This window comes from Empidonax traillii, unplaced genomic scaffold (genome assembly GCF_003031625.1).
Source record: "Empidonax traillii isolate 1590-97213 ecotype Southwest subspecies unplaced genomic scaffold, ASM303162v1 scaffold62:size2133460, whole genome shotgun sequence".
NCBI classification, from domain to species: Eukaryota; Metazoa; Chordata; class Aves; order Passeriformes; family Tyrannidae; genus Empidonax; species Empidonax traillii.
In genome coordinates, this window is record NW_020955255.1 from 454,712 (window position 1) to 473,667 (window position 18,956).

Sequence of the window (18,956 nt, forward strand, 5' to 3'; positions counted from 1 at the left end):
TCTTAGGATGTCAGAGAAAGAGGTTTTGCTAGTCAAATGCTGCCTGCCTTACCAGCCTGCCTTACCCCAGTGATGAAGTGCTCCAGCACCAGAAGTCACCTTCTGTGTTCAGCTGAGCTCAACTGGAATCATGCTCTCTAGCTGTGCTGTTAAGTGGCTCTGAAGGCATTACGAGTGTAGAGCTGTATTTCAAGTGATAACAAAATCTCACTGGATAAATTGAAGAAGTGCAGCTTTTTGTTGCAGCAAGTTGGGTCCATATAGGCAGCTCCATCATTGGGCTAAGGCAGCAGATAGAGCCAGTGTTTGGAAGAAATGGTTCATGACCTGATGATGCTTTCCAAGGGTCAGGAAACAAAGATGCTGGAGGTTTCTTGGGTGGCAGTAACACTGGTGGAACAGGCTAGGGAAGCAGAAGGATCCGGCAATGAGAGAGAGTGAAGAGAAAGGCGCAATGCAAGCGGGAAAACCCTTTGCTGTGGTTCAGGCTTATTCTCGCACTCAGAGCTGTGGAGCAAAAAAGCAGTAGCTGTGGGAAAAGGCCTTTTCTGAAAACCGGCAGAGCGTGCCAGGACGGTGCTGCAGCCACTGTCTCAGCAGCCAAAGTAAGGAGCAAAGCCACAATCTGCAGGGCTCAAATCCAAAATCTGCATTGAGAGTTTGGTCCAATGGGCCCCTACAACAGGGGAAGGTCCTCACCCCACATGGGGGGTGTCACAAGCACTGGGAGAGAATAAAATGCTGCTAATGAGCTTCATTGACAACTGGTATTATTTGCATCTATCACCTGGAGATTAAAAAACAAAAAAAGTGAAATAAGCTGCATGCCCTGTAAAGGGTCAAAGTTTCTGTGCTAATGCTACGGCCTGCAGGGTTCTTTCCTGCTGTCCCTTGTGCCCCTGTTGCCTGTTCACCTGCTCCATACAGAGGGCTTTCCTGGGGAGCTATGCTGGGGCCATGGCTGCTCCCTGGAAGGAGGAGAGAGAGGTCAGAGGAGGTAGCACAGAAGGGAGAGGAAGAGTGTGGACTGGGAGAAGGGAGCAGGAGATAAACAAGCTCCTCAAGGCAGGGGCTGATGCTGATGCGGTGAGCTGCAGTGGCTGACAAGACCTGTCCCATGTTAAGGGTAGATCAGCTTTCCTTTGACTTGAGAGGGTGTTGGTGTGTGTGTTAGGTAAGTCCAGAAAACAGTCACTGCTGTACTGGGTCTGGTCACGGATAGTTGTGGTATCCTCTGCTGCCCTGTGATTTGCAATTTCTGTTTTATTTTTTACATGAAATCATGCTCTTGCTGTCTTCAGGGAATTTCACTTAAGTATGCTTGCAGCAAATTTTTCTTCCTTTAAATCATAACCACAAACACCTTTGACCATAGTTTTTCTGCTGCTGGTGTCTCTGTATTACTTACTTTGACTAGGTCCTTTTTTAAGAAGTTAATAAGCCTGGTACTGCAAGTCCACTGACTCTCAGCAGAATATTTCTTTCATTCCTGAGGTCCCTTTCATACCCAGTTTTCATATTAGCACTATTCATTAGCATCCATGCAGCTTTTCTCGTTAGTATTACTGTGCAATGCACTTTCTTTTGTAGTACCTGAAGCTTGTAAGACAAGCTTGCCTCCCAGTGGGGGAGAAGGTATCTGTAATCTGTGTTTCTTGTCTCAAGTCTCTTGAAAGGACTAGAAATCCCAAATGCAGTAACTTGTGGGTTTTCTGTCTTAGAGAATTAGGTTGTCTTTGCATTACTGAGCAGGCAAACATTGAGCAGTGCTTGATCAATAAGAGGTATTGCCAGAGGTCTGGTATAGTCTACCACAGCTGATGGTAAGTGTTGCTATAGGCTATGGAACTACGAATATAAAATGTCAAATGACAGTAATAATTCATGCATTCTGGGACATATAAAACCAACAGCATGTCAATAGCTGTGGCATGCTCTGCAGAAAATATGCAGGATCTAGATGTTGCAGGAGTCTGTTTTATTTTAAGCCACACTTTTCTTGGTGAAATATAGACTTTGCCTGTTTGTTGAAGGCATTTATTTTCGGTTTCACGTTGCTACTTCTCTATTAAGATTCTAAGAGCCATGCAGCTCAAAAGGGGCCCTGAGATTCAAAAAGCAAAATATATGTATTTATTGAAGAAAAACATATAAAATATTTATAAAACAGAGGGTGCAATACTATTTGAGATTCATGGACCATTTTAGCATTCATAAAAGCAAATACGGTTCCCATGTTGGTTTCACCTGGAATCAGACTTTACTGGAGGGGTTACTCAGGAGGGATCTGCCTCAGAATGAAACTTTGCATTTTACATGGAAAGCAGAATAATTTATGAAATAAGTAAGAACTTCTCCAATATTCATCTTCTTTAAAAAATACTTCACGATAACTAATATTGCTTGTCTCTTATAAAAGATTCAGAATAGGGTGAATTACTGCATCTGGGAGGGTACAGCAGGCATAACAAGACAGACTGTGTCAATCTGATATGTGTTCTCCCTGTGCCATGGCTGCTTGGGAACCTAGAAGTGATGGGTGCTTACTGGCTAAGGCTCCCACAAAAATCCTTCAGAGAAAATCCTAATGAGAAAAGAGAAAAAATACATTCAAGCAGCCCCATTCTTATGCTTTCAGCTGTGTGCTCCCATGGACCTCAGTTTTGGGTTGCCAGGCCTCAATTTCTCTAAAGCTACCTGAAAGTAGAAGGGCAAGACAGAGAAGTTGCATGTCAGTCATGATTATATGAATATAGGCCCTCATGTGCAGATAATTCTTCTAAAAGAATGTAAAATATTAACTAAACAAAGAGGAGAAAAGGAAAAGCATCACAAAGAAACCCACTACACATTATTGAAATCTCCCCCCGTGACAGGCTGAGGATTCAAATGCATACAAATCATATGCTCTTCCATGTGACAGCAATCCCTCTACTTCAGAGTTGTGCAGTCCTGGCTCTCAGTTGTCTACTTTGATGTTTTTTTAGTTAAATATTCAACTAAAATGTCTTAAATAGAATTTCCATTATTTGAAGACCATAAAGTGGTTTTGGTGCAGTGGACTGCACCTACTTACACAGGCACTAGTAGATATTTTGGCACATATTGCTGAAGATAGCATGAGGCAGAGGTGATGATGATGAAAATAAATGAAAAAAAATCAACCAACCAACCAAACCACAGTGAAAAGAAAACCCACAAATTTAAGCCTGCTAGCTGTCTGAGACCTAAAAAAAGGGATTTCTTTGTTCTTATGAGAACATCTTGGCTCGTTCTGCTCCTTTGGCTTGGTTTGGGGAGGATGTATTTTACAGTCCTCCCATGATACTTGGCAAATGTAAGGCTGTCACGTTGGATCCTGCTTCTCTTTGTATTAAAAGAATGTCTATGGTGTTTATGTTATGGGGGGGAAAAGTGCTATTTCTACGTATTATATTTTCATTGTCTCTTTTCTTATGACTGTACTGTTTGCCAGCAGCCAAGGGGCCACTTTGATGCTTGCTTTGATGCCATAGTTTATTGCCATAGTTGAGCCTATGGTTTTCCTTTCTAATCAGAGCTGGCGTACTGGGTGAAAAAAAATAAAAAAAAAGCTTTTCTATAATTATGGTTATCTCATAGAGTCTGCATTTGTTATAGCTGCTGGGGTGCTGGAAATCAGTGTTTGTAAATACTGATATATTCTGATTTGTTTTCAATCTCAGAGGTGTTTTTTGTCTGTTTCTGTTTCTCACCCCTGGCCACTCATGCAAGCAGGCTTGCCGACCTGCATGCTGAGCAGCTATTGCCTCAGGAAGATACCAGCTTGCATGTGTTACCTGGGTTATTTGCATGGTACAACTTTCATCTTGTTCCCTCTTCTCACTCTAAGGGATTAGCATCCAAAGAAAACAAAATTAATTTTGTATCAATTCATCCAGGAAAGTGAGTAGCCAAAATAACCAGAACATTGTTGCTGACAGCAGGGACAGAGAGCAGCCCTCTGGTGTCGGAGTGTGCTGCGTGCTGCCCACCTCTGCCGCACTGCTCTCAGAGGTGCGTGGTTTCACCACGGGTTCTGCTGTAATGAGACTCTCCTGTGCTCACAGGAAGACTCACTTGCTGGCTCCTTCTTTACCCCATGCTCCATGTGGTAGTGCCAGTTGGGACTCGTATAATACTCACTTGGATGTATCTATTGCTTTTCTCCATATGTCTTGTGACCATCTGTGGACTGATGAGGAACCACTCTGTTCCCATTTTACTGATGGAAAAGGAGAGACTTTAGGAGGCTGAGTGATGTGTACAGGATGATACAGCAAATCAATGGGAGAAAAAAGGATCAGGCCATTCCACATAGGAGTGCCATTAACTGCCCCATGGGCTTCCTGGGGAAGGCATGCAGGTCCCCAAAGGGGCCGCTTCCATTGCAGGATTGTTCCTCCATTATTTCTGTCAGATTATTGCTATGCACAGTGAGAAATGCAGAATGTATTATTCATCTCTCCTACTCCTAAAATCAATACCTATCAAAATACAAATACAATTTAAATCAAAGGGCACTTGTTGAGTGCAGATCCTACTAATCAGGTATGATTTTCCAACAATTTCTTAAATTATTTATCCGAGGGATGGGTAGCAGGCACTTTATATGTCCCAGAGTGAATATTATAAACCTCTTGTCATGATACAGCAAATGTGAAATGTAGTGCAATGTGATTTGTAACCTTGATGAACTAATGTAATATCAATAGACATCAATAGTGCAAAAAAAAAAATCTGTCTCATCATAACATCTAACAAGATATGTCAAAAGTCAATATAATCTTGTGAAATGGACACATATCAGTGAAGGTTACAAACTTTGTTGGTAGAAATCAATTAAAAATGTAACACCCACCTGCTATGAAAATTACTAAACACCATCATCTAAAAGAAGGTTTATATCATGCATGGACATCCACCATAAAAGCAGCTCCCTTCAGGCTGGCTGTAACTCTGTAAGCAATTCCACTATAATATATAGCCTTTTTTTTTTTTTTTTTCTTATGCTGGTATTGCTTAATTTAGCCCCATAATCAACATGCAAACAATATTTAATTACATTTTTAAAATCTGCACAGAAAAGAGCCAATGGTTATGAACATTTTTGTGTACAAATTCGGAAGCAGCTCTCCTGTAAAAGGAAAGGTTTCCAACTGTCAGTCAATAATGGAGATCGATGTTCTTCAATTTTTAATCTTAAGGATTTTTCTTATGCCGCTTCTTTGGATGTTAATTTTCATACTTATACTCCCATCCATACAGCAGATCTTAAGATTCCATCCCACCAGCACACATCAAGTGAAAATTCTTGGTCCTATCAAATAGATGTGATATCTTGTCACTAAATCCTTCCAAATCAGTGATTCAGAAGAAAAGTATGAAATACAAGGTATGGTTTCTCCCCAGTTTTTAAAAGACAGTGATAAAATTTTTACTTTTTAAGCGTTTTGCTTTTCCTCTTGTCATCTAGTGGTAATTTAAAGGCAAGTGTAACTCTTAGTCCAAAATGTAATAGTTGGACGTGGAGAGAGGTGCTGTGACTTGAAGGACAGCGATATGTGAGGGGCTGAAGTAAAACCATCAGAGTAATTCAGAGCTTAAACTTTTAACTTGGTGCTTTCCTCTGTAGCCCTAATGGTGATCAGGCTCCCAAAAAAGCCATCAGGAGCCTGAGCAAAAAGCTGTAGCGGTCCAAAGTGCCTGTGTGCTTCAGCTGCTGCAGGCAGCCTGTGATCATACTGCACCGTCGGCAGTACGCGAGTGCAATTGTGCAACCAGGGATGCAAGGCAGAGCTGTAATTCCGAATTTCATGGCATTTTACAGCACGAGTCAGAATTTTAATGGTATTTCAACCTTCCTTATTAGTTGCACAATAAGCGTTTTTCAGCCAGTGTTCTGCAAATTCCTTCCTGGTGATCTGCAAAAGACACGGTTTGAAAGTCAGAGCGTTGGAGGTTGAATGCTGGGTGTGTGGAAATAGATCAGTATGCCTGAGCTGATGGGAGGAATAAGGGATTCTGAAGAAGCCCTGAGTTAGGATAACATAAGGGTAGTAGCAAAAAGTATAAAAAAGCATGCCATGAATACCTTGGATATACAGGATAAATTCACCTTCAGTTATTCAGCTGTCCTGCTTGTATTTTTGTTGTTTTTAATTAACGAAAGTTTGTCTGGTAGAGTTCAATTCCAGAGTGTTTGAGTTAGAAGACAGCTGCATCAAGTGAAAATAGACAATACTACATTTAATGCTTTTCTTTCCTCATTCCATTTAAATGTGAATGAGTTATCTGGAAGGAGTATGAAACATGCAGATACTGTTTAGTGGTATATTCTTCTTATCTTCATTATTTTCTTCTTCCTAATGTCTTTTATAGATGCTTAAAAAGCACATGATTGTATATGTGATTGTATATTAGTGACTGCAAAGGTTACCTAAATTAACACCACGGACTAATTTTATTTTAAATAGGGTAAGACCACATCTGTTTCAAACAGCTTTGTAATATGCCTTTTGTGAGTTCAAATCAGATACAATAATGGCCACTTAAGCGAACTCCTACACACATAACTACTTATTTGCAATAGTGCTAAAAAATGCATTATAAAATCACACTAGCATTTTGGTGCACTGAAATACATTCCTCCTCTATTCCGCTTAAAAATTCATCCCTGTGTTATTGTTTTATGGATACTAAAGAAAAGCATGTGTTCTTCCCCATGGAGGATGTGTTATTTACTGTATAACTGTACTGGCTAGATATTTTGTATTTTGCTTGCATCCCCCTTCGAAAGAGGCATGACATTTTTTCGTACCTATAACTAACACTGTTCTTCAGCCATGAATTGTTATAATTATATAACATTATGAATACCATTGAGGTAATAAAAGCAAAACAAGCAATCTAGATAATATATTGTATTCACAGGGTACAAGTGCATGGTTTTGCTGTAAATCACATTGATTTAGGAAGAATATAGTTTGGAAATTATCTTGAAAGACACCAGCGGAGGGGCTATACTTTATATATGAGCCAACATCAAATAGCTCACTAAATGGGCAATATGCCTTTTTCCACAGATGTCCTTTCCAAAGATAAAGGTATGTATAGCACGCAGATATCTGCAGTGGGCACACTGAAAGTAAACAAATAGCAATGTATTTATTTGACAATTTTCTAATGTAAATGTTTTTGTCTTAAACTGAAGAAGAATTAAAAGAAAACCTTTGCAGAATAGCTTCTCCATCATGGAGCTAGGGTGGCAGAGGACTGCAGCAATGCTGCCTGGCCTCTGTTGAGGTGAAATCTGTTCTACACCTGTCCTGTGAAACTGGAAAATGCAATTATATTTATTTTTCAAAGAGGGAGATAAGGCACGGACAGAAACCACAAGTCTTCTCTGCATACATAAGAGAACTCTGTAAAAGCTGAGGGGTTGAAGAAAGCTGTGTGTAGGCCTTGGCTAATGCCCTAAACCATTAAACCATCCTCACAAAATCTGTTTTTCCAACTCTATTGCCACTGAAATCTGAAAGCAAACATTAGCCGCCAAGAACATCATGCTAATTAATTGCCTCAGGAGGACACAATTCCCAAGATCTAATGAAAGATGGAATCCAGCTCCCATATGTCTCATTTGATAGCCCAAGAAAACATGCCCACATTTTTCACAGAAACAGTGACAAATGTCCAACTACGTGTCTCTCAGCTGAGTATAACTAATCACCAGGGCCAGAGATGGAAATGGCTGCTCATCAGCACCCAGCCTGAAACACCAGCCCCAGGATCTGTCACTGATGAACCGTTTTGATTCAGTGTTGAAGGCTCTCAGGAGGTGAGCACTGAGCACCAGAGCACCTCTGTTCTGTCCACAGAACAGCATTACCTCTGTCTTGCACGCAGCTACCATGTCACATTGTTAGTTTAATTAAAACAAAAAAAACCACAATAAAACAACAAAAAAAGTTAGCAGGATGTCATGCTCTTGACAAAAAAATGGGGAGAAGACAGAGGCATCAATATAGATGTAGTCACAGATACGTTCCAGGGCTGCTTTGCTGTGCTATAGGCTTGTTCTTGCTTGAACTTGAAATTCCCATAGTTTGGATGTTTATGCCAGAATGACAGTGGTGAGTAGCCCCAGGGAAACTCAAGGGCTGGAGAGCCTCAGCACTCCCTGGAGAGGCAGGCCTGTCTGTCTGTGAAAATGGAGCCCTGTTTTGAATGGGGATGTCCTATCTCCATGTGGCTCTAAGGCATAAGGAATTGTTCAGCTGGCTTAAAGACATGATGTTTCTTTTCAATATTTATTGCTCGAAGGATCCTTACATGCATGAGAACATCGTGCACTCTGTAAAGACCAGCGTGCTGCTGTGGCTGTATACCCACGGCTTGCTGTGTTCAGAGACACGCAGGTGCCATCTCCACTCGAGGAAAGCTGGTCCTACTTTGCTGGTGTGAGGTATTTAGTGTAATTCCCAGGTTCATTTATGAGTTGAATAATCGGCTTGTTGTAGCAGACCCAACCTTGCCACGTGAACATCATTCGCATGTCACAGCAACGGCCCCAACCCAGCTCCCTTGCTCAGAGGATGGTAGGGTAATGAGCAGGACTGTGACAGACCTTGGTGTCTTATCCTGGTCTTTTGAACCTCCCCTTATCCACCCAAACATCATTAGTTAGGTGGTCAATTTTTTGAAACATGCAAAATTCTCACTTTGCTCTTTTTCCTTTTAAATATGATGCAAATGAAACTGCTAATATAAAAAGAGTATTTCAACACCTTGTTTAGTAAAATGGGCACAAGGAAAGCAGGTAAAAATTGCACAGCGAATTTTCAGCCTAAATATTGAAGAAAATATGTTTCATTCTTGTCTATCCTGAGATAAAAGAGCAAAAAAAAAAGGGAGGTCAAGGTAAGTAACTGTAGCACACCATCTATTGTGTATTTCCTCATGATCTTTCCAGTCGTACAGAATAATGGCATTTCTGAACTTCAATAACTTCCACGCAGAAAGGTACATCATTTTGACAAGACTCAGTAAATCATTTAAAATCATAAGGGCTACCATTATGCAGACTGTGTGATAGAGACAGGGTATTTTTCTGCAACTGGTCTTCAATTTCACTCTAGATTTTAGGTGACATAAAGCTCAAAAGGAGCTCCTGGTACTACACTCCCAGAGATGAGATCAACACTTATGAGTACATGTTTTGCTGACACAGCTCAGAAAATTGAAGGGATTATCATTATGGAAGGACCAAGGTGATAAGTACTGTGTTATATATGAATACCTGTCAGTCAGACAAGCCAAGAAAGGTCATAATCCATTATATTAATGTCATAAATATTACCATAAACTGACATCAGGATGGTAAACTGGAATTCTTGCACTTTTTAAAGTGTTGCTGTTCTTAAATGACACTGTGTCCTGGAGTATTAATTTTTCTCTCAAAATAAAGGACTTTGAAGGTTTTCAGCATAACAGAAGTAGTATTTCAAACGTTCATATTTTATTTTAAAGAAACTGGCTGAATTGTCTCAACAGTATCCAAGATACCATGAACAGGTAAGGGAGGAGAAACCAGTAACCCAATAATTTCTGACCATTTACTGTCCCCCATTGCTTTATTTGAACTGTGGCTTTCACACCTGCCTCCCTGAGGCATCTCCAGGCCTCTTGCCCACATACGGGGGTTCACTCTAGCTGAGGAAATGGGGAGCAGCAAGGTAGAGGTGGGAACTCCTGTCCTGGCTGCTGACCACCCCAAGCCAGGACACTGCACCCTTCTGCAAATCTTTCCCCTCACATTAATATTTTTTCCAATATCAAATATGAACTGAGGAGATACACAGGAATGTATGACAGTGGAATGAGAGAGTGTAAATCATATTTTCTATCTTTTGTGGTGCTGAGCATTTTCCCACCCACAGAGAGCAGGCAGCTCAATGGATGTCACCAGTACATGGCTTCTCTGAATTCATCCCAGGCTCCCAGAGGAATATCACCAGGGACAGAGAAAGCAGTCTACTCTCTAATGAGACTTTCTTCTTGCCAGCACCACTGGATGCTCCATCCATTGCTGACCACTTAAGAGTCAGGAAGAAATTACTGTCACCTCATGTAAATCTGCTTACAACATAGACTCCCAAATGAGAGTAAGGGAGGTGAACTCTGAGCCTATCCAAAATCAAAGCCTTGTGTCCACATTAACTAGTGCTACAAATTCTACAAATAACTGGCATCACCCTGAAGTGTGGGTGCACTGGAGGTGAAGCAACTACCCAGTTAGCACTGGAACACTCAGTTTCCAGTTTTTGGGGTAATGGAAATGCAAGAGGAATTTAAGGTGAGTTTTCACATCCCACACAGAGGCCAAAAGAGAAAAGCGGGGTAAGTACTTCTGGAAAGTGCCATGCTATATTTACTGGCCACATCAGATCAGAGCTATAGTTTTATGTCAGATTTAAAATGCAACATGGCCAGCAGACTCATGCTGATGTATGGTTGTGATAACATTGACGTAGGCAGGAGACAGCCACCACTGAGTCACCACACTGCTTCCTCCAGAAGCTGGCTGTCTACGCTAGGCATCCCATTGCACTGCTGATCTAATCTGGCTTGTAAATCAACCATCTAGTCTAGCTTGTACAATTTACAAATAAGCCAAGTTTTTACTATGCAGGTAAATGTTCAGGGTGAAACCAATATGGGCTAACTTGAATGGTATAAATAACTGCAAATCATTACCTCAAATGAGAGCATAATGCCTGGAACCACAGGCAGGAAAATACATTTACAGACTATCAAATTATCTTGGGATAATAGTGCAGTGCTTTTCACTGCTGTACTCTGTGTTCTTGTAGCTGAGCGAATAATATTACACCCGGAAAAGTCTCTGAGTTTCAAAGGGAAGAGATTTCAGAAGCAGACTGCTTCCACAGGAGAGACTGTCTTTTCTGTGTTATTTTAGGGGAACATTAAAAAAAACCCCCAACAAACCAAAGAAGTTATTTTTTTATTACTCAGAACTACATAGAATAATACCTGATGATAAACAAAACCTTTAGACAATTTGCCTTTTTTATTCTATAACCTGCAAAATGCTTCCTTGTTCATATGAGGTTACTTCTCTCTGTGGTTGCAACAAAATTCTTTTGATCAAATCTGTTTTCAGAACTGGCAAAAAACACACAAGCTGCTATAGCAGTTTGCATGCACAAGTGCTGTTTGAATATAAAAAATTTTGAGCACATTTTTAGAGAAAAAAAAAGTGGCCTTTGAAATTTTGGAGCTAAAGCTATGTATGTATATGCCATAGTGCTGTTTATGATGTCTGTAGAAGTATATGACGCCCAAAGTGCTTTTTGGATGCTCCAAGGTATATCAAAGAGCATTAACTCCAGCACACCTGGGAATGTTCCCAGATTCACTTATGAATGCATATTTCTTATATCCTGTATGTTAACTACAGTTAACATAAGTAAAAAAACATAATATTGCCTTGGTCATGGAGAATAAGCCAGAGAGTAAGCCTATTAGGTGAGTTTTAGCATCTACATTTTTCTGTTCACATCTGCTTGCCTGACATATGTAATCTGCCTGGATGTCACAGTTTACATCCTATATTCATTGGAGGATAATGAAACTTGAGCGGTGTCTTCATCTCCTTCCCAGTCTCTCCGAGGAATATTTCTGCTTGTCTGCTCCTCCTCACCAGCACTCTCTGGTGCGATCCTTAGCCAGTCCTTTATTAAAGGGTAGTGCATGCAAGGATTGAAGGAAACCATACAATTTATCATTGTTTGTGCAAAATGGGTGAAAAACGTGTTACTTCAAAGACAGTAAGAAAATAAAAAGTGATACAGTAATTTCCTAACCTGAATTTTCTGTACTTTTCTCTCACAAAGCTCTGGCATGTCACTATTTTAGCAGCACTCACTCAGCAGTTGCTTTCTGAAGACTTATGTTTCTGCTTAAGTCTTACAAAACTGAACTGTAGGCACCTCAGTAATTTTAGAATAGCTTAGTCTGAGAGGTAAATTAAAATTACAGAAAATTAGACCATTTCTAATGAGATGGTTATTACACTGAATAATGATGATTATTAGTTCTGCTTAATAAAACTGTCATCCAGTGCAAAATATATATTAAGCGAAATTACATTACATTATATTTCTATCAACTCAGAAATTCGGTGTGTTGCTTTCCCTCAAACCATGGGCATAACAGAATGTTAGACAGGGCTTCCTTTTCCTAATAGGATCAATCATGGAGCTTTCAGAAACAGCCCTTTAAAGCCCTGATCTAAAGCCCATTAAATCTAACGTTATGAAGATTTCTGCTGACTTCTGTGCCATGTAGATCAAGAATTTGCTAAAATGAGCAGTGTTCTCTCCTATTGTCTTTGCTAAATACCCAGACAATACTATAGTGGTGACTATTTGAGAGTATTACTAGCCTACTAAAAGCAGAAAAACTCGTAGACACACATTCGTAGCCCCCTTGCCTCACTGAGCTCATTGCTTGCCTGCTGTTCTGTTCTGGCAAATTAGGAGATGGACTCTATAGGATAAGCTACACTTTTTATTTCCAAGGTGAAAACAATGAGGAATATTACCTATATGCTAAAATGGAAATCCTGCTGTAAAAACCTCAACACTGAAGCCCCAGACGCTTACAGGTGAGGCAACTCCCCAGAAGCCTTTTGGTTGTCCAGAGACACAACTGGCCAGGAAATCTGAGTGCTCAGCATTTTTTTGTTTAAAAGCAGGCACAATATCAAACCTTGCCTTCAGCAAGGACTGCTGTCCTGAAGAATGAGACCCATCCCTCTGGGATGGTGGCTCCCTGCCTCAGTACTGCCACATCTATATGGCAGTAAACTGCCAAAGGGGAAGGAAGGAAGGAGGGCAAAAGCCATGATTGTGTTTCTGCTACTGCACCTTCTTTGTGTAGGGTTTAATCTAAAAGGATGCTTTCGTGGAATAATTTGATATAAAGTAAGCTGCATTTTTCTTACAGAAAGGCATCTATTACAGCTACAGTAGCAGTGTATTTTATAGAGTCCGAGAGAGATTAAATACGCAGGAAAAACTGCATGACTCAATATGCATCTATGCAAACTGACCCAGTGAAACCACAGCACAGAGGTGATTGAGTCTACCTGTGGTGCATGTTGAATTCTGGAGAAACACAGATTTTGCCATATAATTTTATTTCTTGAGAGCAGTATTGCTCTTACAAAGAGCAATGTATTAAATGAGAATAACATGGTTAATAAGTGATAGCACATGTGGTTCTAAGGTTTTCATCATGCTTTGAAACATTTACTAATCAACAAGATTTCTCCTCTTATGAAGCCAGTTTTGTAGAGTTCCATAAACCAGGTTCAACAGACACAATTTCATTAGCATTATATTGTTGCCATGGTAATGTGGTACCAATTCAATTGATGGGCTTTTCATCCTGGGCTTATTATAGAATTGTTCTTCCTGTCAAAGCTACATCTATATGGAAACAGCAAACAGACCTTATTATTGGAGTACTAGCACAAGATATCATCATATGCTAATTTGGATAGGAATGTATCATCTTATTGGTACCAGACCCAGAAATCATCAGAGACAAGACAGAAGTTACTAAATATCATACATGGCAAAGTCACACCCCAAAATCAGGAAAGTTACTTGTATTGTTGTCTGTAGTACCCTGAGTCTGCTATTGCAAAAGCACTTGGCTCTCCTGTAATAATTCTCTGAAATGCTGTTGGGAGGGCACAGTGCAAATGGCAATATTAGAGGAAACAAAAGCAGTAACGCCCAGAATAAAATGTGAGCTGAAGGTATGTTGGTCCTTCTCATGTTTGCATGTTCTGCAGCATGTTTTGGGGAAATTGGTACCACCCTGTTTTCCTAGTCTGTAAAGCCATGATAATAAACCCTGTCCCCCGTGCAGAACACCTGGTGTATACCAAATAATGAGTGATAGCTGGTACTGCTAAATATTGTTATTAAGTAAAGTAGCAATGTTTTTAACAGCTCTGGGAAAATACACTGTACAGATCTACTATTTGAGAAATGCCACTGGGAGAATCTGGACTCACACAGGGAAACACAGGAGAGTTGGCAGGCTGAGCAGGTAACAATGGATATGTACTTATGGAGGAAAGATACATCATTGAAAAATCAAGACAGTTGGTAGTTTTTTAAAAATAAAGAACAATGTAGGCTACAGGAGAAATATCTGCAGCAATCTGAGCAAGGAGAGCAACAATACAATATAAGGCAACAGCAGGGTGGCTTGTTTATTGTATGTTAAAACATTTTCTTGTGTATTTTCACTGTTTTTTGATGATTGCCTCCTATTTAAATAGGAAAAATCTTTTCCCATCTTGACACATAATGTTCAGTCTGTCATTTCTTAGCTTAATCATGTTGTGTCCTTTGCAGCAGCAAGAGTAAATTACAGACAGGAGAGCATTCGGTATAATCAAAGATGTGTTCCATTTTACATGATAAGTTTTGTCTGATTTACAAAGGCAGTATCTTCTCCAGCTGAGTGAGGAAAGAGAGACCTTCACTTGCACATAAAAAACACTCAGAGAAGAGGCTTCTTCTCCATTAGGAACCTATTGTTCATACAAAGAAAACCCAAACTATTGTTACCACTATTATCTATTTATTTACTTTTACCGTGATATAACCACAGGACCCAGCTGAGTCTGGGACCTACTTGTGCTGAGTTCAGCAAAACCACACAGAGTGCTACAGCCCCTTCTTCAGACAATTTATAAACTAAAGAGCCATAAGAGAGACCAGAGAGGATAGAAGAAGAGAGAGAAGACACAGCTTAAGTAACTGACTGAAGGTCAGAGAAGAAGTGAGTGGCAGAAGAAGTACAAGTCTCTCTACCCTCTACTGAGTTGCCTGCCCTGTTTGGAGGAGGAGGTATTTGGAGATACCCTCCACCAGATTCTGAGGATTCACACTCTAACCCGTGCACACAGCCATGCTTCACCCCCTAATTTCAATGGCTGCATCTGTGCTGCTGAGCAGAGGCAGCCTGAGGCAAAGCTTGAAGTCAGCTGTGAAGCCCACCCATATTACCTATTAAAACACCTCCAGGCTGGCTCCAGGGCAACCCTGTTAATCCTCTCAGGGACAAAGGCTCAGGGATACCCTATGTTTTTTAAGCATGTTCAAGGGCACCAGGGTCAGGGTACCTGCCAGAGAAATATTAATGGGTTTCAACACCACAACCGAAGCAATAGGGATCAGGGTTTCTTCCTCTGAGGCAGGGACTTCCAAATCCAAGCCTGAACAGATGGAGGGAGGCAGAGGGAAGAGAGGAGATTTTGGTCACAGGAGCAAGAAGTCAGTTTGCACCAGAATTTGCAAGCTTTGATCAGGAAGCAATATGATGTCTTAGATTAGGAAAGCATTGGTTTGGAGTTTTCCTTTGTTTCTCCTTCTCTCTCTCTCCCTCTCAAAAATCCATATAATGTAAAACTGTTAAACTCTGGGTGAAGAGGCATTCATCTTCTGATCAGTAAATACTTCCTTTCACTGTGTGGTGCCTGCTGACTTTACTGCTCTTGCAGGCTTTTAAAATGCTTCCAGGAAATCTCATTAGATTTTAACTTTAATTTTTTTTTTTTTATTAAGGAATGTGACGTGAGTTTATAATAATCTCAATTTAACTTTTTTAATAAAAACTGCAAATAATAGGCTAGCACAGATTTGATATCATACATATACTGCATAAAAATTCTGATTTGTAGTAAGATTTGTTAGCCAGGGGTTTGTTGTCATCATAATAATGAATATAAAAGCTGGCAGCTTTAAAATGGCAATATTACAGTAAGCCTACATTTTTTATAATGGTTTTGTGTTGTGCATTCAGTATTGATGAAGATTAAGATTTAGCATGCAGAAGTAATATCCATTATGATGGGACTGTCCGCAGTGAATTGAGTAGGACGTTTTGCTTAATTAAAAGTATTTATCTTAGATGATTTAAGAAGTATGTCCTACTACTGAACTGATGATGTAAATTAGTTTCCTATAATCAGTTCACCACTGATGACTCCTGATACTCAACAGAAGAAGTAAGGTAAGAGAAAAGTCAGATGAAAGTAAAAGATGCCACTGTCTGAGAATTTAACAGAACTTTGGAAATAATGATTAATTAACACTATGCCATGAACAGGAAATATACATTATTACACCCCTAATGCAAAGCACCTTAACAGCGCCCTAAAAGGGTGCGCTTCTAGCAGAAAGTTTGGAAATAAAAACATAAACAAACACCCAGATTCCCACTCCTACCCACTGGACCTGTGCCTCAGAGGCACTGGCATTTGGGGAGCAGAGCTTGAGGATAAGAGGTGGTAGAGAGCCTGAGGGGGGGTGAAGCCCTGTGGCATGGTGTGGGGTGGCTTGTGGGGTCTCAGCAGGGGCTGTCCCTGGCTTTAGGCAGGATGCCAGGGAGCAGAACTACTGACACTGCTGAATTCAGGCAGAGTGGAGAGCAAGGCCAGAGAAACAGAGAGGGCAGGAACTGGTGTGACCTGCTTCTCTGGGTGGTTTTACATCTGTTTGTAAAGACATACTGGGTAGTTTTATAAAAGTATACTGTGTGGTTTAATCTGTTATACAAACATACTTCTATGGGAGAGTCCCAATGGCTGGAATGTTTCAACCTATCTCAATGTTACAGCTGTACAGCCTAAGTTTTGTGGACTAGCCCATCTTCCTTCCTCACCATGCCAAATGACCCATGGAAGGCTGTAGATCTTCAGTCTATGGGGACAATCTAACAACAGCAACTTCTGGGGGTGCTTCTACAAGGTAGGGCCACATCTAACTCTGTCAAACCATCCCATCAGTGCAGGTGTGCTGCTCACATGAAAAGCTCGTGACTCCCACTGCAGAAACCTACTTGTCTGCTTCTTGGGAAACCTCCTGCCTGCAAGGCTACCCCCTGAGACAACTGGACCTGCCATCAGCCAGGCCGAGAAATCACTTGCTGAATAGTTTTGGCTGAGGTTTTTTGACAAAATCTTCACAGATAGAGCCAAGAGGACAGGCAAGAAATATTTGTATTCTTCATGCCACAACTTGTTTTTTTCATTATTTCTTCTTGTCTCCTTTTTACACTCCAGGCATTTTTTCTTTCTACATAGGCTAATAGGAAGAAATGCTGTGCCCTACTTCAGTCATTTTATTTAAGTAAATTTTTTTTAGTTCTAATTATGAGCATTCATATAGCCTGTGACATTTACTGATATATGTTACTTTTCTGAACCACTACAAAAGTATCTGGCCTATTCTCTGCTAATGCTTAGATGACATTTTAGGAACAGGAACCACCATCCTGCAAGGGGCTGGGCATGTGCACAGGACAGGAGCTGTCAGTGAAGTGTATCAAATCTGGTTTTGATCTGTTCGTGTAATTTTCCAGGTGAGCCTTGGACTCTGCCTACGGTCTGTGCTCCCAGATGTCAGCCCATGATGGCAGATGGAGGGACACCCGGAGCTCCGCATCCCCCAGGCACAGCACTGGGCATTTGCTGCTCCCGGAGCTGCCGCACGCCACGGGACCCTCAGCTGCCGGATGCCTGACCCAGCTCGACTGCAGGTGGAGATGTGCTGGGGCTGGCTTTGCCCTGCTTGCTGCTGCCTGCACGCCTTATTCTTCTGAGTTATGCCCCAGCCCACTCCTGTCCCGTTGTGCCGCCGCCTCTGGGCTGTACTGAGTTTTCAATTATCACAATATACAGTGGAGATGCCATGTAAAACAGCCAGCGTTTCTGGAGCACACTGAACTCAGTAGAAACACAGTTAAATAAAAGTAATGCTATAATACCAGGAGGCTGATTGGAACCACAAGATACCAGTGTCATATCCTGTGGCTTTTATGTCGCTAGACGTAGATTTTAGCCATTAGAGTCTAGCTATCCAACAGATAACAACCAGAGGAAATGGGTCTGGGTATCTTCAATTGTGAATAACTGATACACAGTTGCCAATAAATGGAGGACTTGGTAAACTGCCAGACAAAAAAACCCATTTGACATACCTACAAATATAATCAGGCATTTAATATGGGGTAGCACATCTAACTATATGTAACTTAAATAAACTGCCTGATTACACACAATACATTTGAAGTGGTACATCAAGAGAGCTCTGACTTCAGACAAGCAATGTGTGGTTGCACTGTCAACTCCAAATTTAGGCAAGGAGATAAATAGCAAGCGTGGGTCTCAACTTATGTATTTGTACCAGCAGCAACAACCTCCCAGGTGATATCATAATATCTATGTGGGGATAAAATGCTAGGACAAAAGAGGAAGAAATAAGAAAAAAATACAGTAATGTCAAGTTTGCCTGTTAACTTTTAGAAGAGCTCAACATCTGGAATTTTAGAATGTGTTGTGCAGACAAATGTAAAGAGAGAAACACATTAAGTGTGTTTTTCTCCAAAGCAAAATGAAATAAGCATACAGAGCAAATTATTATATTTAGTACTCTCAGGGCAAATTCTAGTTGAGAATTCTGAAGTAATTTCAAAATATTAATGAATTAGCCTCACAGCTAGCTTTCAGGTAGATAATAATGATAATTATTACTACAAATAAATTTTATTTATTATCATTCTCGCTCCAAGAAATGAACATTGATGCATAGAGAATTTATATCTTTATCCAAAATCTGTGTTTTACTACTGTAACAATCCTTCTCCAGAACTACTGTAAATTAAGATTATCCTTTTCCAAATACTGTGTGTGATACTGTTCAGTTTATAAGCTCTAAAAACCAGCCAACTGAGCTTCCTTATGAAACACTGCCAGTAAACATCTCCATTTGCATTTGAATTCTCAAGCAGCAACAATCTTGCTTTACAAAAAAAAAAAAAAAAAAAAA

At 40.5% G+C, this 18,956-nt stretch overlaps 1 long non-coding RNA gene across 1 annotated transcript; it reads left to right on the top strand.

Annotated features, from left to right (window-relative positions):
• The first annotated feature begins 736 nt into the window (after positions 1-736).
• On the top strand, positions 737-18,934 carry LOC114055609. The gene is made up of 2 exons (XR_003570778.1): positions 737-7,858; positions 16,747-18,934. It is a non-coding gene; the product is annotated as an uncharacterized LOC114055609 (long non-coding RNA).
• Positions 18,935-18,956: the final 22 nt, after the last annotated feature.